Source organism: Phyllobates terribilis, unplaced genomic scaffold (genome assembly GCF_046119375.1).
Source record: "Phyllobates terribilis strain yellow unplaced genomic scaffold, ASM4611937v1 Scaffold_5__5_contigs__length_657084704, whole genome shotgun sequence".
Classification (NCBI taxonomy): domain Eukaryota; kingdom Metazoa; phylum Chordata; class Amphibia; order Anura; family Dendrobatidae; genus Phyllobates; species Phyllobates terribilis.
This window is the reverse complement of record NW_027362765.1, coordinates 395,384,976-395,400,083: the sequence shown is the minus strand read 5'-3', so window position 1 is coordinate 395,400,083 and position 15,108 is coordinate 395,384,976.

Here is a 15,108-nt window from a genome sequence, read left to right as displayed (position 1 = left end):
CGCTTTCTCTGGACCCTCCTCCAGACGTCTTGTCTCCGGGTGCGCTCTCTCCAGACTCCTCCAGGCTGCACCCATCTTCGTTCTCTTGTTCTGTCTCCGCCCACATTGAGGGTGGTCCCGGGGCAACTTCAGTTCCAGAGGCAGTTCTCTCACGCTGATGGACACTTCCAGCATCACAGTCTCTGTTGGTGGGCGCGGTTTCCGCTTTTGGCGCCATTCTTCGACCTGGCCCACGATGGGAGGTGGCCTTTTGCCACCCTCTGGCACGCCCATAATGGCGTCCACTCCCCCAAGGCGGGAAATCCTTGGAAATGGCGGGAATCGTCTCCCAGTGGCGGGAAACTCCATGGATGGCGGGAAAAAGCTGCAAATGGCGGACAACCGGCGGGAAACGACCTGTGATGGGGTCCGTTGGCGGGGACCCTCCGGAACCGGCGGGAGACTTCTTTTTGAGGTAACGGTGAACTTTTCTTCAGGCACGCAGTACCCGGTTGTTGCGGGCACGTTATCCTGCCGACTACGCCAAAATTGACGCGCCCCCTGGGCCAGTGTTGTTTGGGGGATAACCGGAGCCGGATCAGATGGGGGTTGTAGTCTCCGAGTGGCTGCGACCCGGTCCGTGCCCAGGGTGTCAAGCTCAGTGTGTGGCAGTCTTTACAGATGTTATTAGTTCTTAGTGTCGACTACGCCACCCGTTGATTTGCGGTCAATACGGCCGCCGCTGCAGCAGGGTCCGCTGAGGCTGGTGGTATGTGTGCAGCTTCGGGTAGTATAACCCCCAACGGGAGGGGTATAGCCTCAGGGGGTCAGGTGTAGAGGATGGTGGTAGTGGTGGTGCAGTGTGGATGTTAAGAAGACTCCGAGCCGGGCTGTGCAGTTCAGGGTTTTTACTTACTGCTGTTCTTGTGGTCACTCTGGCCTTAAGTGACCGCCCGAGCCGTGCTGCGTCCACCAGGTCTTGGACTCGGCCAACCCCCAGGTGATTCTGGAGCGTGGTCCTGAGCTCCCTTTCTGACTTGTCCTTCTCTCTGGCCTTCCCCACCAGGGATCCACCTAAGTCCGGCTCCCTCGGGCCTCTTGTTGGTAAACCCTTGTCTCTGGGTTCCCTGACCCTATTCTTGGTTTGCCTTCCGGGTGGATTTAGTGGGTGGTCGTGGCAGATCCTGCCCACGACCTCCGGTCTCTGGCTAAGGTGTGCTGTAGCCTCCACCAGCTTGGGATCCGGTACCCTGTTGCCAACTCTTCACCCTCTGATCTAATTTTGGGTTCTTGGAGTTCCCTCTTCTCCCCCTTCTGGGTCCTTCTTTCTCCTCTCTCTCTCTCTCTCTTGGCCTTGGAGCTGGCTGAGCTGCTCTGCTTCTCTGACTCAACTCTGACAGACTGACCCTGATCTAAGATGGTTCCCACCTTATATACTCCCTCTATGTGTGAGCTCAGGTGACCAGCACCCAATGAGCTCCTAGCTTTACCCAGGCTGCTCCCCCTATCTGCCCCTACACTACTGGGATGTTCCACCCCCCTCCCACTCCAGCCAGGAACAGACACTGTCGTACCTGCACATTTCTCTAGTGGGAGTACCATCGGTCTGTCCCTCGGAAATGGGATGTGTGTAGTGCATGCAGCTAACTGAGCTCAGTTCCACACTCCATCCTTACCCGGGAGTGGAATATCACACCTCTGGGTTGAGGTGCAATACCCCTGTAGCAGCCGAATCCTCAGGGTGCTACAGTCACATGACCTCGTTGGCCTATTTAATCCTGCTCCGCCCTTCTGGCTTTGCTGGACTTCATTGTATAACTACTTTCTAGCTAGCCTGTGCTCTGTATCTAACTCTGTTAGTTTGCTTGGTCTACGGACCTCTATGTTCTCTATATTTTGTTTGTTTGTCTGTCTGCTACTATTTCTGTTAGGAGGTGTCCCATTTTCCTCCCAGTCCTTAGTACTTGTAGGGATTCCTTCCCCACATCTATAGGTCTCCGTACAGACTAGCTTAGGACTTTAGCAGGTCTGATCGCAGGATCAGGTTCCCTGTTACATCGTAGGGATTCAGCTGAGTTCTATCGTAGGGACAGATCTCCTCTCTTTCCTTAGCTCTGGTAGCAGAACATAACATCCTTGTCCCATAGATTACCACGGATGGTGGAGAAGCCAAGGTCTCATACCTTGCTATGCTCCTATCTTAACCCTTATCTGATCCCTCCCGAACCCAGGGAGGTGAGGAGCCGAAGACTAACCAGACAGACAGGGTTAAAAGAAAACTACAATCAAACAAATACACTCACAAATCAACCGAGTAGAAATCAAGGGAACAGTATGAGGGGTAAAAAATGGGAGAGGATTAGGATAAACATACAATACCAAATCCACACAGATATCTCCTATAAACAACACCAACTGACTGCTACTAATTCAGAACTCTCATTCACCACCAAAGCAGGAAATGTGCACTATCACTGGCAACTCCCAAGTACCAGAGGTGAGCATATATACCAGAGGGGAGTGGTCAACACAGAACAGCTGAGACAATTCAGGATGGAGCGCTCCAGGAGATTAACTGCACGGATTAACCCTAGCCATGACAGAGCAATGAAAACCTGCACTGTTTAATAGGATGGTGAAGCTGTTCTGATAAGTGCACTAGTTTGTGTAACCAGATGCCGTGATCTTATGACGGCATCTATGTCCCGTGCAGCCACTACTGTATAGTTACACCCCTGCTGGAGGGTGGGGATGAGTGTCTGAGCACCCTAATATTGGGAGGTGTACCAGCTGTCAGAACATTTATTGTACTTCTACCATGGAGAGATGATTAAATAGTAAAAGACAGAATACCCTTTCAAAAGAGGTTTCCAACATCAAAATCCTTTTAAAGCCCTTCCAGATACCCCTGAATATTTTTTTTGCACTTTTTTCTCAGTCCCTGCACCGTGCACCCATTGGTTCCCACGCAGTACTTTTCGCCATGGCAGTTTCTGGTTGTCCTCCCTATTTGTTGCTTAGGCTGCCTGCGTCTCCTCTCAGCGTACGTGGTAGAACGATGCTATGACGCATGTTTCGAGGATGCATTTACAACTCGGAATTTATGCAAGGTCTGTTGTGATGCTCCATATGTGGCCAAGACCAGAACAGAAAGTTGATACTTCTTGAACAAGACAACTCTCAAAATTGTGGATCAGGAATCTCACCTGACCGCCATGGAGATTGGGAAAATGGCGGCACTTGGAAGGAAAAAGGCCATGTTGGATTTGTAATTAGTGATGGAAAACCCCTTTAAGTTTGATATATTTTGTTTTTACTTATTTCGTATGTCGCACTGAAATAGTTAAACCTTCCCTAAGGACCCAGGATAATATCATGAAGGAGAAGATCTCCAGCCGGGCTCCTCCACCTCCCTCGTTATTCCCTGCCAGAGCTTGTCCTCCGCTCTCTGATTAATATTTCTGTATCCATGTTTTTCCATGGTTGCTCCAGCAAACAGAAAGTTTCCCCCTTGTCCTGTTAGCCAATTCGGAGCCTGTATCCGCTATAAATCAGTGCGGCTTGTCTCCCGGCCTGGGAATTCCAGACGTGTTTACTTATTTATTTCATACAAGAAGTAAAACTGCGCAAAAGAGCGGCTGATGCAACCGGGGCCGACATGACGCAATGCCATGACTCCATCTAGGGCTAAGTTTGCATGGAGTTTATTGATACATTAAAAAATGTCAACTTTTTTCAATGCTTTGAGAAACGTTCCTTTTTCGATGAGTTTTTATAGGAGCTTTTTTCCCCTTTTCTTAAAGAGTTTTGGAAGAGGTTTTTTTTTTCATTAAGTTGTTTTTTTTTTTTTTTTGTAGCCTTTTGATTGGACAGTGCCAAGTTTGGAGCAGGTTTCATCAGGAGCTGCTTCAAAGGAGTGACATGCACTTTTTTTTTTCCCACCAGGGATTTGCAGACTTCTTTCTGAGTTTTTGGTACATGAACTTTCCAAAATCCTCAAACTTAAAATTCCTCAAAAACTTAGCGATTCTGCTCCAAAAACGCAGAAAAAAAAAACCTTAGAAATGAATAGGAAGAGTTTTCTAAGTGTTTTAAAGTGCCATACTGTGGATATAAAATCTACAGCCATTTAAATGCCATTGCCATTACATATAAGTGGCGCCATCTCAGTGGGGCATCTTTTCTGCACCCATCGCTCCTCTGGAAATGCCAAAATTGCTATTTCCACAACTCTGTAGAAAAATTCAATAAAAGGCAATCAAAACAACTTTGCACAAGTTGTTCAGCGAAAATGGCGACACAACCCCAAATTTTTTATTTTGCAAACTTCTTAATTTTTTAAGCAACTAAAATAAAATACATAACTATACAAGTTTCGTATCGCTGTAATCAAATGACCTGGGGAATCAAATGCCAGGTCATTTTTACATCAAAATTGATACAGTAAAAGGAAAATCCCCAAAAAATAATGGTGTAATTCCATTTTTTTTTCTTACCATTTTACTTCATTAGGAAATGTTTTTTTCCCATTTTTCAGTACATTATATGGTACAATTAATGCTCTCATTCCAAACTACAACTTGTCCCATAAAAAAATAAGCCCTTATATGACAGAAAAATAAAAATATGTTGTCTCTTGGTGAAGGGGTGAAAAATGGAAGCGCAGAGATGAAACATGGCATTGGGGATTTAATTTGATTGAGCGACAAAGTAAAATAAGAGTTAAAATAATTATTATTTGAGTAGTGACCTAATATATGATCATGTGTCCTCCTTGGGAGCAGAACTGTTTGTCCCATCTGTGATTTACGATGTTTATGTGTTTGCTAGTTTAGAAATGACTCGTTATAGGGTCCGTCCATCCGCTCAGCGCGTGAGTGATGGTTTACAGGAAAGCTCACAAAAACAGGACAGAATGGTGAATGTGTCATCAGAAAATAAACTATTAATTAAATCATTTTTCATTTATTTTTTTGGCAATTGATCCATTTTCCCATATCCCTATCTGTATTATAAATAAGAATGAGAAATCTTGCAATTTTCACTGGTGCTTAAGGGAATTCACATGTACATTGGCAGCAATAAACAGACTCCGACCCTATCTTTTCTATTGAAGCATCTAATGTGCATGTGCATAGGTCAATGTGAAAAGATGGGAGCAGGGGGAGCTGTGACATCACCTATTGTGATTGTTGGATCCTGTGTTATCAGTTGTGTATAGAGGTGTTATCAGTCATTGTACAGGAGGAGGCGAGCTGTGACATCACCTATTGTGAATGGTGGATCCTGTGTTATCTACTGTATATAGAGGTGTTATCAGTCATTGTACAGGAGGGGGAGGTGAGCTGTGACATCACCTATTGTGATTGTTGTATCCTGTGTTATCAGCTGTGTGTAGAGGTGTTGCCTATCTTTGTAATCCTGCCTCTGATGATAATGAACCTGCTGAAAACTCTTCCTGAAATGACAGGGAGTTAGCGTCTAAAATAGCCCCAGTGGCCAGTGTGTGAATTGCAAGTTTACTAATTGTGTTTTTCTTAAAGATCATACTATGAAGAAAAACTTTACATTTTCTGATGATAGCGTGTCTTGAAGAACTCATACATTGGTAAATGTGGAGACCACGTTCTCTCCTCCCTTTCTGAGGGCACGGCCCATAATGAAAAATGTGCATCTGTGCCAGGGTTTTATTCTCTTTGGCACTGTCGGGGATAGGAGGGCTCATCCAGCAATATGAGGAGTGTCAGAGACATCAGATCATTCCAGTCTGCCCATCTTACAATAGGTTTGTGTGTGGGGGGGGCCTTGCTGCTGCCCCCACATCTGTCAGTTCCACTATGAATAATGCTCCATTGCAGGCTGCTCTGTTTTGACGATGGTAACATTAGTGAAGAAGATTATCACATTTAATAAGGCACAAAGACAAGTAAAGGATGACTGCTGCAGGGTGCGCTTCTATAGGAGACAGATTAATTGCCTCTAAAACTAAGTATAACCCTTTCCTGCTCTGTCTTGAAGTCCTGACATATACAAAAGTAACACCCAAACTTTCATGAACCATATTAAATCCTATTGTTTACCGGAGATAAGCGGCACCTCTTGTGTTGTATGCCGCTTATCTCATTATATTTATGCTACAAATAACATGCCATGTGTCTGTTGAGCAATGAAGGCTGTTCTATGACAAAAAAAAAACACTTATTAAAGTTGTCTTTTGTCACAATATTACAGGCAGTTTACTGCAGGATGCAATGGCATACAGCCGCCATAAGGATTCTCCATCCCTACACTCCTAGGCCTTTTTGTAGGCCAGGATTTTAGGAAAGGTTAGTCACCACATAACCCTTTTTGGAGCTGTCATGGTGGCCATATTAATTGGCTTTCCCAGAAAGTGATGGCTCACCTGAATTATAGTTTTCACAGAAGAAGATGAATATTGATGTAATGTTCACTATCATCAATAAGGTCCAGTTGGGGTTCTCTTCTGCTGGACACTTCCTCTCCTATAGTTGCCATCAGTACTAATCTTGATGGACAATCTCACGGAAGAGGAATAATGCTTGTGCAATTTTGGGGGACATTCTTGGGCATTTGGGGGTTTTCCTGGGGCAAGGAAGAAATGTCCCAGTTCTAGACTTAGAAGAGTTGGTCAGTCAGAGCCTGGGCCCTTTGGAAGATGTTCTAATACTATAGTGGTCTAGTCCAAACCCACTTAATGCTCTCTCCAAAAACTACCCAGTACCAGTATATATCAGTAAGCTATATCCTAAGGTTCATTCATATGTTGGTTTATGTTTTATGCCGGAGCTGGACACAGCTGCAAAAGTTATCAACCCTATAGTATGGTCCAAAAGTTGTGTACCCTATGGTATGGTCCAAAAGTTATGCACCCTATGGTCTGGTCCAAAAGTTATGCACCCTATGGTCTGGTCCAAAAGTTACGTACCTTATGGTCTGGTCCAAAAGTTACGTACCTTATGGTCTGGTCCAAAAGTTACGTACCTTATGATCTGGTCCAAAAGTTACGTACCCTATGGTATGGTCCAAAAGTTACGTACCCTATGGTATGGTCCAAAAGTTATGTACCCTTTGGTATGGTCCAAAAGTTATGTCCCCCATGGTCTGGACCAAAAGTTATGTACCCTATGGTCTGGTCCAAAAGTTATGTACTTTATGGTATGGTCCAAAAGTTATGTATCCTATGGTCTGATCCAAAAGTTATGCACCCTATGGTCTGGTCCAAAAGTTACGTACCTTATGGTCTGGTCCAAAAGTTACGTACCTTATGGTCTGGTCCAAAAGTTACGTACCTTATGATCTGGTCCAAAAGTTACGTACCCTATGGTATGGTCCAAAAGTTACGTACCCTATGGTATGGTCCAAAAGTTATGTACCCTTTGGTATGGTCCAAAAGTTATGTCCCCCATGGTCTGGACCAAAAGTTATGTACCCTATGGTCTGGTCCAAAAGTTATGTACTTTATGGTATGGTCCAAAAGTTATGTATCCTATGGTCTGGTCCAAAAGTTATGTACCCTTTGGTATGGTCCAAAAGTTATGTCCCCTATGGTCTGGTCCAAAAGTTATGTACCCTATGGTCTGGTCTAAAAGTTATGTTCCCTATCGTCTGGTCCAAAAGTTATGTACCCTATGGTCTGGTCCAAAAGTTATTATCCTATGGTCTGGTCCAAAAGTTATGTATCCTATGGTTTGGTCCAAAAGTTATGTACCCTATGGTCTGGTCCAAAAGTTATGTACCCCATGGTCTGGTCCAGTGTCCATAACTGGGCAGAAAAATGCTACATGCATTGTTTTTTTTATCTGACACCAGTACGAGTCTGGCAGAACCAGTAATGCACCATATGCCAGAAATAAACACATAACAATTTGTGGGATCTGCTCTGCTGTGAAATAAAAAATAAAAATACAGGATGACAGTATCTATGTGAATGCACACTAAGACTTGCTTCATACATATTTTTTTCATGTTTTTCTCTGGCTTGTAAAAGAAAAGGCACAAGTTGTATACATTTTTTTAAGTGTTTTTTTTTTCCTACTCTTTTAAAAAGCAGGTGTTTTTTTTTTCATGCCTTCTTTTTTATAGAGAAAATGCACAAAAAAGCCCCATACCTAGGGCATACTGTTTAAAAAAATTCACCAGTGTTAAACTGCCACCAAAAATGCTCTTTGTAATGCATTTACTCACAGCCAATATCTGACTGCAGAAAACTGCACTAAGGTTGTAAAAAGGCTACAATAAATTAAATATGCAAACCAACCGTATCTTTACTGATAAGAAAGCCCCACAGCAGCGCTCTTACATACAGCCGCAGTGCTCTTACCTGCAGCAGCAGCGCTCTTACCTCCAGCAGCAGCGCTCTTACCTCTATCAGTAGCACTGTTTACCTCCAGCAGCAGCACTCTTACCTCTAGCAGCAGCAGAGCTCTTACCTTCAGCAGCAGTGCTCTTACCTCCAGTAGCAGCAGTGCTCTTGCCTCCAGCAGCAGCGCCCTTACCTTAAGCAGCAGCAGAGCTCTTACCTCCAGCAGCAGAGCTCTTACCTCCAGCAGCAGTAGTGTTTTTACCTCCAGAAGCAGAGCTCTTACCTCAAGCAGCACCAGTGCTCTTATCTTCAGCAGCAGCAGTGCTCTTGCCTCCAGCAGCAGCACTCTTACCTCCAGCAGCACTCTTACCTCCAGCAGCAGCAAAGCTCTTACCTCCAGCAGCAGAGCTTTTTCCTCCAGCAGCAGCAGAGCTCTTACCTCCAGCAGCAGCAGAGCTTTTATCTACAGCAGCATTAGCACTTTTACCCCCAGCAGCAGCGCTCTTCCCTCCAGCAGCAGCGCTCTTACTTCCAGCAGCAGCAGAGCTCTTACCTTCAGCAGCAGCAGCGCTCCTACCTACAGCAGCATTAGCGCTCTTACCTTCAGCAGCTGCACTCTTCCAGCAGCAGCAGCAGAGCTCTTACTTCCAGCAGCAGCAGTGCTCTTACCTCCATCCCCAGCAGCAGCGCTCTTACCTCCAGCAGCAGCAGTGCTCTTACCTCCAGCAGAATTAGCGCTGTTACCCCCAGCAGCTGCACTCTTCCAGCAGCAGAGCTCTTACCTTCACCAGCAACAGTGCTCTTACCTCCAGGAGTAGATCTCTTATCTCCAGCAGCAGCAGAGCTCTTACCTCCAGCAGCAGCAGAGCTCTTACCTCCACCAACAACAGCGCTCTTACCTCCAGCAGCAGAGCTCTTACCTCCAGCAGCAGCACTCATACCTCCAGCAGAAGAACTCCTACCTCCAGTAGCAGCAGTGCTCTTACCTCCAGCAGCAGTGCTTTTACCTCCAGAAGCAGAGCTCTTACCTCCAGCAGCAGCAGTGCTCTTACCTCCAGCAGCACTCTTACCTTCAGCGGCAGCACTTTTATGCAGCAGCAGAGCTCTTACCTCCAACAGCAGAACTCTTATGCAGCATCAGAGCTCTTACCTCCAGCAGCAGCAAAGCTCTTACCTCCAGCAGCAGCAGTGCTTTTACCTCCAGAAGCAGAGCTCTTACCTTCAGCAGCAGCAGTGCTCTTACCTCCATCAGCAGTACTTTTACCTCCAGCAGCAACACTCTTACCTCCAGCAGCAGCAGCGCTCTTACCTCCAGCAGCAGTGGAGCTCTTGCCTCCAGCATCAACAAAGCTCTTACCTCCAACAGCAGAGCTTTTACCTCCAGCAGCAGCAGAGCTCTTACCTCCAGCAGCAGCAGTGCTCTTACCTCCAGCAGCAGCAGTGCTCTTACCTCTAGCAGCTGCACTCTTCCAGCAGCAGCAGAGCTCTTATTTCCAGCAGCAGCAGTGCTCTTACCTCCTCCCCCAGCAGCGTTCTTACCTCCAGCACTAGCAGTGCTTTTATCTTTAGCAGCAGCGCTCTTACTTCCAGCAGCAGCAGAGCTCTTACCTCCAGCAGCAGCAGTGCTCTTACCTCCAGCAGCAGCAGTGCTCTTACCTCTAGCAGCTGCACTCTTCCAGCAGCAGCAGAGCTCTTATTTCCAGCAGCAGCAGTGCTCTTACCTCCTCCCCCAGCAGCGTTCTTACCTCCAGCACTAGCAGTGCTTTTATCTTTAGCAGCAGCGCTCTTACTTCCAGCAGCAGCAGAGCTCTTACCTCCAGCAGCAGAAGCGCTCTTACCTACAGCAGAATTAGCGCTCTTACCCCCAGCAACTGCACTCTTCCAGCAGCAACAGAGCACTTACTTCCAGGAGCAGCAGTGCTCTTACCTGCACCCCCAGCAGCAGCGCTCTTACCTCCAGCAGCAGCAGTCCTCTTACCTCCAGCAGCATCAGTGCTTTTACATCCCGCAGCAGCAGTGCTCTTACCTCCAGCAGCAGCGCTGTTACCTCCAGCAGCATCAGAGCTCTTACCTCCAGCAGCAGAGCTCTTACCTCCAGCAGCAGAGCTCTTACCTCCAGCAGCAGAGCTCTTACCTCCAGCAACAGTGGAGCTCTTCCCTCCAGCATCAGCAGAGCTCTTCCCTCCAGCATCAGCAGAGCTCTTACCTCCAGCAGCAGCAGAGATCTTACCTCCAGCCGCAGCAGAGCTCTTACCTCCTGGAGCAGCAGCAGAGCTCTTACCTCCAGGAGCAGCAGCAGAGCTCTTACCTCCAGGAGCAGCAGCAGAGCTCTTTCATCCACGAGCAGCGCTCTTACCTTCTACAGCAGCGCTTTTACCTCCAGAAGTGTCCTCTGGTCGCACAGCAGATCTGGATCATTTCCTCATATAGAGATTAAATTTGTTTATTACAATATAACATTAAATTAGTATTCCCAAAGGCCAAATATACACTTCTGATTGTAAACAAAACGCATTTCCAAAATAAGATTCAATGGAGGGACATTGTGGGTCTCAGGTCCCATTCTTCAGTATAGGAGTAGGTTTGGGAAGCTGCATGTCTAGATACAGTGATACAATCTCAAGTGTCCTCCATTGTGAACGATTCCTCCAGGTCTCCTGTCTCCAGCTTTATTTACTGCAGTCAGGGGATATTTGTGGCACTTTCCTCAGGAACAGCACAGACACATGAAGATGTATGGAGGAAGGAGGGCCGAGTTTACCCTCTCAGTCATGCCTAAATACCTTAATGGAGATGTATGGGTAGATAGGAGACACTCAATGGGTGACACTGTTATGTGATATGGGATGAAACAGGCTGAACTGTCTGGGATGCACCAAAGCTGCACTTCAGGGCATATCCCTAATCGCTCAGCCCTGTCCTGGGTACTGATTCACCTCATCAGTCCAGGGAAAGGATCTAGTGGAGGAGCATGAGAGGGTCTACAGCATACAAAAATAGTATTATTGGTGCAATGAAGAGCTGAAAATGAAGATTTCACAGGTCTGATGAGTGGAACAAAATGATATGATGCACTACAGTAACTGTAGGATGAGGATGGAGGCTGCATACAGTGACTAGAGGATGAGGATGGAGGCTGCATACAGTAACTGGAGGATGAGGATGGAGGCTGCATACAGTAACTGGAGGATGAGGATGGAGGCTGCATACAGTAACTGGAGGACGAGAATGGAGGCTGCATACAGCGAATGGAGGATGAGGATGGAGGTTGCATACAGTGACTGGAGGAGGATGGAGGTTGCATACAGTGACTGGAGAAGGAGGATGGAGGCTGCATACAGTGACTGGAGAAGGAGGATGGAGGCTGCATACTGTAACTGGAGAATGAAGATGGAGGCTGCATTCAGTGACTGGAGGATGAGGATGGAGGCTGAATATAATAACAGGAGGATGAGGATGGAGGCTGCATATAATAACCGGAGGATGAGGATGAAGGTTGCATACAGTGACTGGAGAAGGAGGATGGAGGCTGCATACAGTGACTGGAGAAGGAGGATGGAGGCTGCATACAGTAACTGGAGAATGAAGATGGAGGCTGCATACAGTAACTGGAGGGTGAGGATGGAGGCTGCATTCAGTGACTGGAGGATGAGGATGGAGGCTGCATATAATAACAGGAGGATGAGGACGGAGGCTGCATACAGTGACTTGAGGATGAGAATGGAGGCTGCATACAGTAACTGGAGAATGAAGATGGAAGCTGCATTCAGTGACTGGAGGATGAGAATGGAGGCTGCATATAATAACAGGAGGATGAGGATGGAGGCTGCATACAGTGACTTCAGGATGAGGATGGAGGCTGCATACAGTGACTTGAGGATGAGGATGGAGGCTGCTTACAGTGACTGGAGGATGAGGATGGAGGCTGCATACAGCGACTTGAGGATGAGGATGGAGGCTGCTTACAGTGACTGGAGGATGAGGATGGAGGCTGCATACAGCGAATGGAGGATGATGATGGAAGCTGCATACAGTTCATGGACGATGAGAATGGAGGCTGCTTACAGTGGCTGGAGGATGAGGATGGTGGCTCCACACAGTGACCGGAAGATGAGAATGGAGGCTGCATACAGTGCTTGGAGGATGAGAATAGAGACTGCATACAGTGACTGGAAGATGCACACAGTGTCTGGAGGATGAGGATGGAGGCTTCATACAGTGACTGGAAGATGAGGATGGAGGCTTCATACAGTGACTGGAGGATGAGGATGGAGGCTTCATACAGTGTCTGGAGGATGAGGATGGAGGCTTCATACAGTGACTGGAGGATGAGGATGGAGGCTTCATACAGTGACTGGAGGATGAGGATGGAGGCTTCATACAGTGACTGGAGGATGAGGATGGAGGCTTCATACAGTGACTGGAGGATGAGGATGGAGGCTTCATACAGTGTCTGGAGGATGAGGATGGAGGCTTCATACAGTGACTGGAGGATGAGGATGGAGGCTTCATACAGTGACTGGAGGATGAGGATGGAGGCTTCATACAGTGTCTGGAGGATGAGGAAGGAGGCTTCATACAGTGACTGGAGGATGAGGATGGAGGCTTCATACAGTGACTGGAGGATGAGGATGGAGGCTTCATACAGTGTCTGGAGGATGAGGATGGAGGCTGCATACAGTGTCTGGAGGATGCACACAGTGTCTGGAGGATGAGGATGGAGGCTTCATACAGTGTCTGGAGGATGAGAATGGAGGCTGCATACAGTGACTGGAGGATGCACACAGTGTCTGGAGGATGCACACAGTGTCTGGAGGATGAGGATGGAGGCTTCATACAGTGACTGGAGGATGAGGAAGTGACTGGAGTATGGGCAGATGTGTAGATATAGTGAATTATGATTACTCCCTGGTGTTTACCCTATGGCTTTCCCTTTGTTACCGGTAAAGTCGCAGTGTCAGGTGGAGAATAGTCGCATTGTTGGAGATCGTCCAGAGGAGCTTTGGCTGCGTTGTTCCTACAGATCAGGGTCAGGAACTTTTTTCCCCAGTTCATATATTTATGTTTTACACATTCACTGATAGTTACTGACATTAACAATAATGTATCTGATGATGACGATGAGTCCAGGAGACTAAAGATTGATGTTACCTAATACATGGTCTCCAGATATAAGAGGGTCAGGAAGAACCCCCCTATTACCAGGTAAAGATGCATCACTGCCCTCCAGCACTTGTCCTGTCCATCATATTGGGAGTTGTAGTCAGGAGTCTGAATGGCGCAAAGTGAAGAAGACCTCCTTATCAGAGAGAACTATTGTAAGAGGGATAGAGGGAGAAGTCCTATACTCAAGACCCCCAATCTAGGAGAAGAACTAAATATACACGATAATTAATATTACACCTACAATAGTAATATATTTGTGCATCTTTCCGAAAGATAATATTTTTATAATGGAAAACACTATGAACCGTGCTCCATATTGTAGACAGGAATATATAATGTATGTAATTTGTGTAGTATACTATAGACATGTATGTATAATAGTATATAATGTGTGTTATATGTATATAATATAGACCTCTGGATATTCTGATGTGGAGAATATCCTGTACATCAGATAGTATATACAATACTGATCTTTCTTTGTAAAAACGTTATTGTGTAATTTTTTAAATAAAAATGATCTGATAAAAAATATATATATATCATATACACTATTAAAAATCATTAATTCATACTCTTGGCATCAGTGTTCCCCATTCTATAACTCTGTTGCAAACTACAACTCCTATCATGCCTGAGGCTGTCAGGGAATGTACTTTTGCAGCAGCTGTAAGACCACAGTTTGGGGAACTCTGCTCTAAATCAAATATCCACATATGTGTAACAGATGCAGCAGCCGGCATATAATGTACCTGTATACGGGGGATGCATACAGCGGTATACAGGAGACAGTGTTATAGCAGAGGCTACTGTATACAGTGTATATAGCGCATACAGGGCATCCCTGCAGAGTATAATATTATATCAATTACTCATATAGGAGAACATGTATGAGTTGTGGAACAATATAATAATTAAGGCTAAAGTCCGACATTACACCAACTACAGAATTCTGATAGATAGATAGATAGATAGATAGATAGATAGATAGATAGATAGATAGATAGATAATAGACAAAAAAAATATATTAGATAGACAGATGTGAGATCGACAATAGATAGATGATAGATGAACAGATGGAAAAATGTGTGTGTATATATATATATATATATATATATATATATATATATATATATATATATATATTTATTTATTTATTTTTAACACATCACCAGTTCTGTAAGTAAATATGTATTACTTTGTCCCAGTGTCATTTTTCATTATTACACATAACTTAATTTATGGACAATTTTAGAAAATTGGTGAGATGTTCAATACTTATTTCACCCGCTGGATAGATAGATAGATAGATAGATAGATAGATAGATAGATAGATAGATAGATAGATAGATAGATAATTGGTTGGATAGATATTAGATAGATAATTGGATGGATATATATTAGATAGATAGATAGATAGACAGTTTGAAGTATATATATTAGATAGATATTAGATAGATAATTGGATGGATGGATAGATATTAGAAAATAATTGGATGGATAGATAGATAGATATTAGATAGATGATTGAATGGATAGATATTAGATAGATAGACAGATAATTGGGTAGATGGATAGATTTTGCTTGCAGTATGATACTGATATTCCCTATGACTAGCTGGAGGATCTGGATGATATG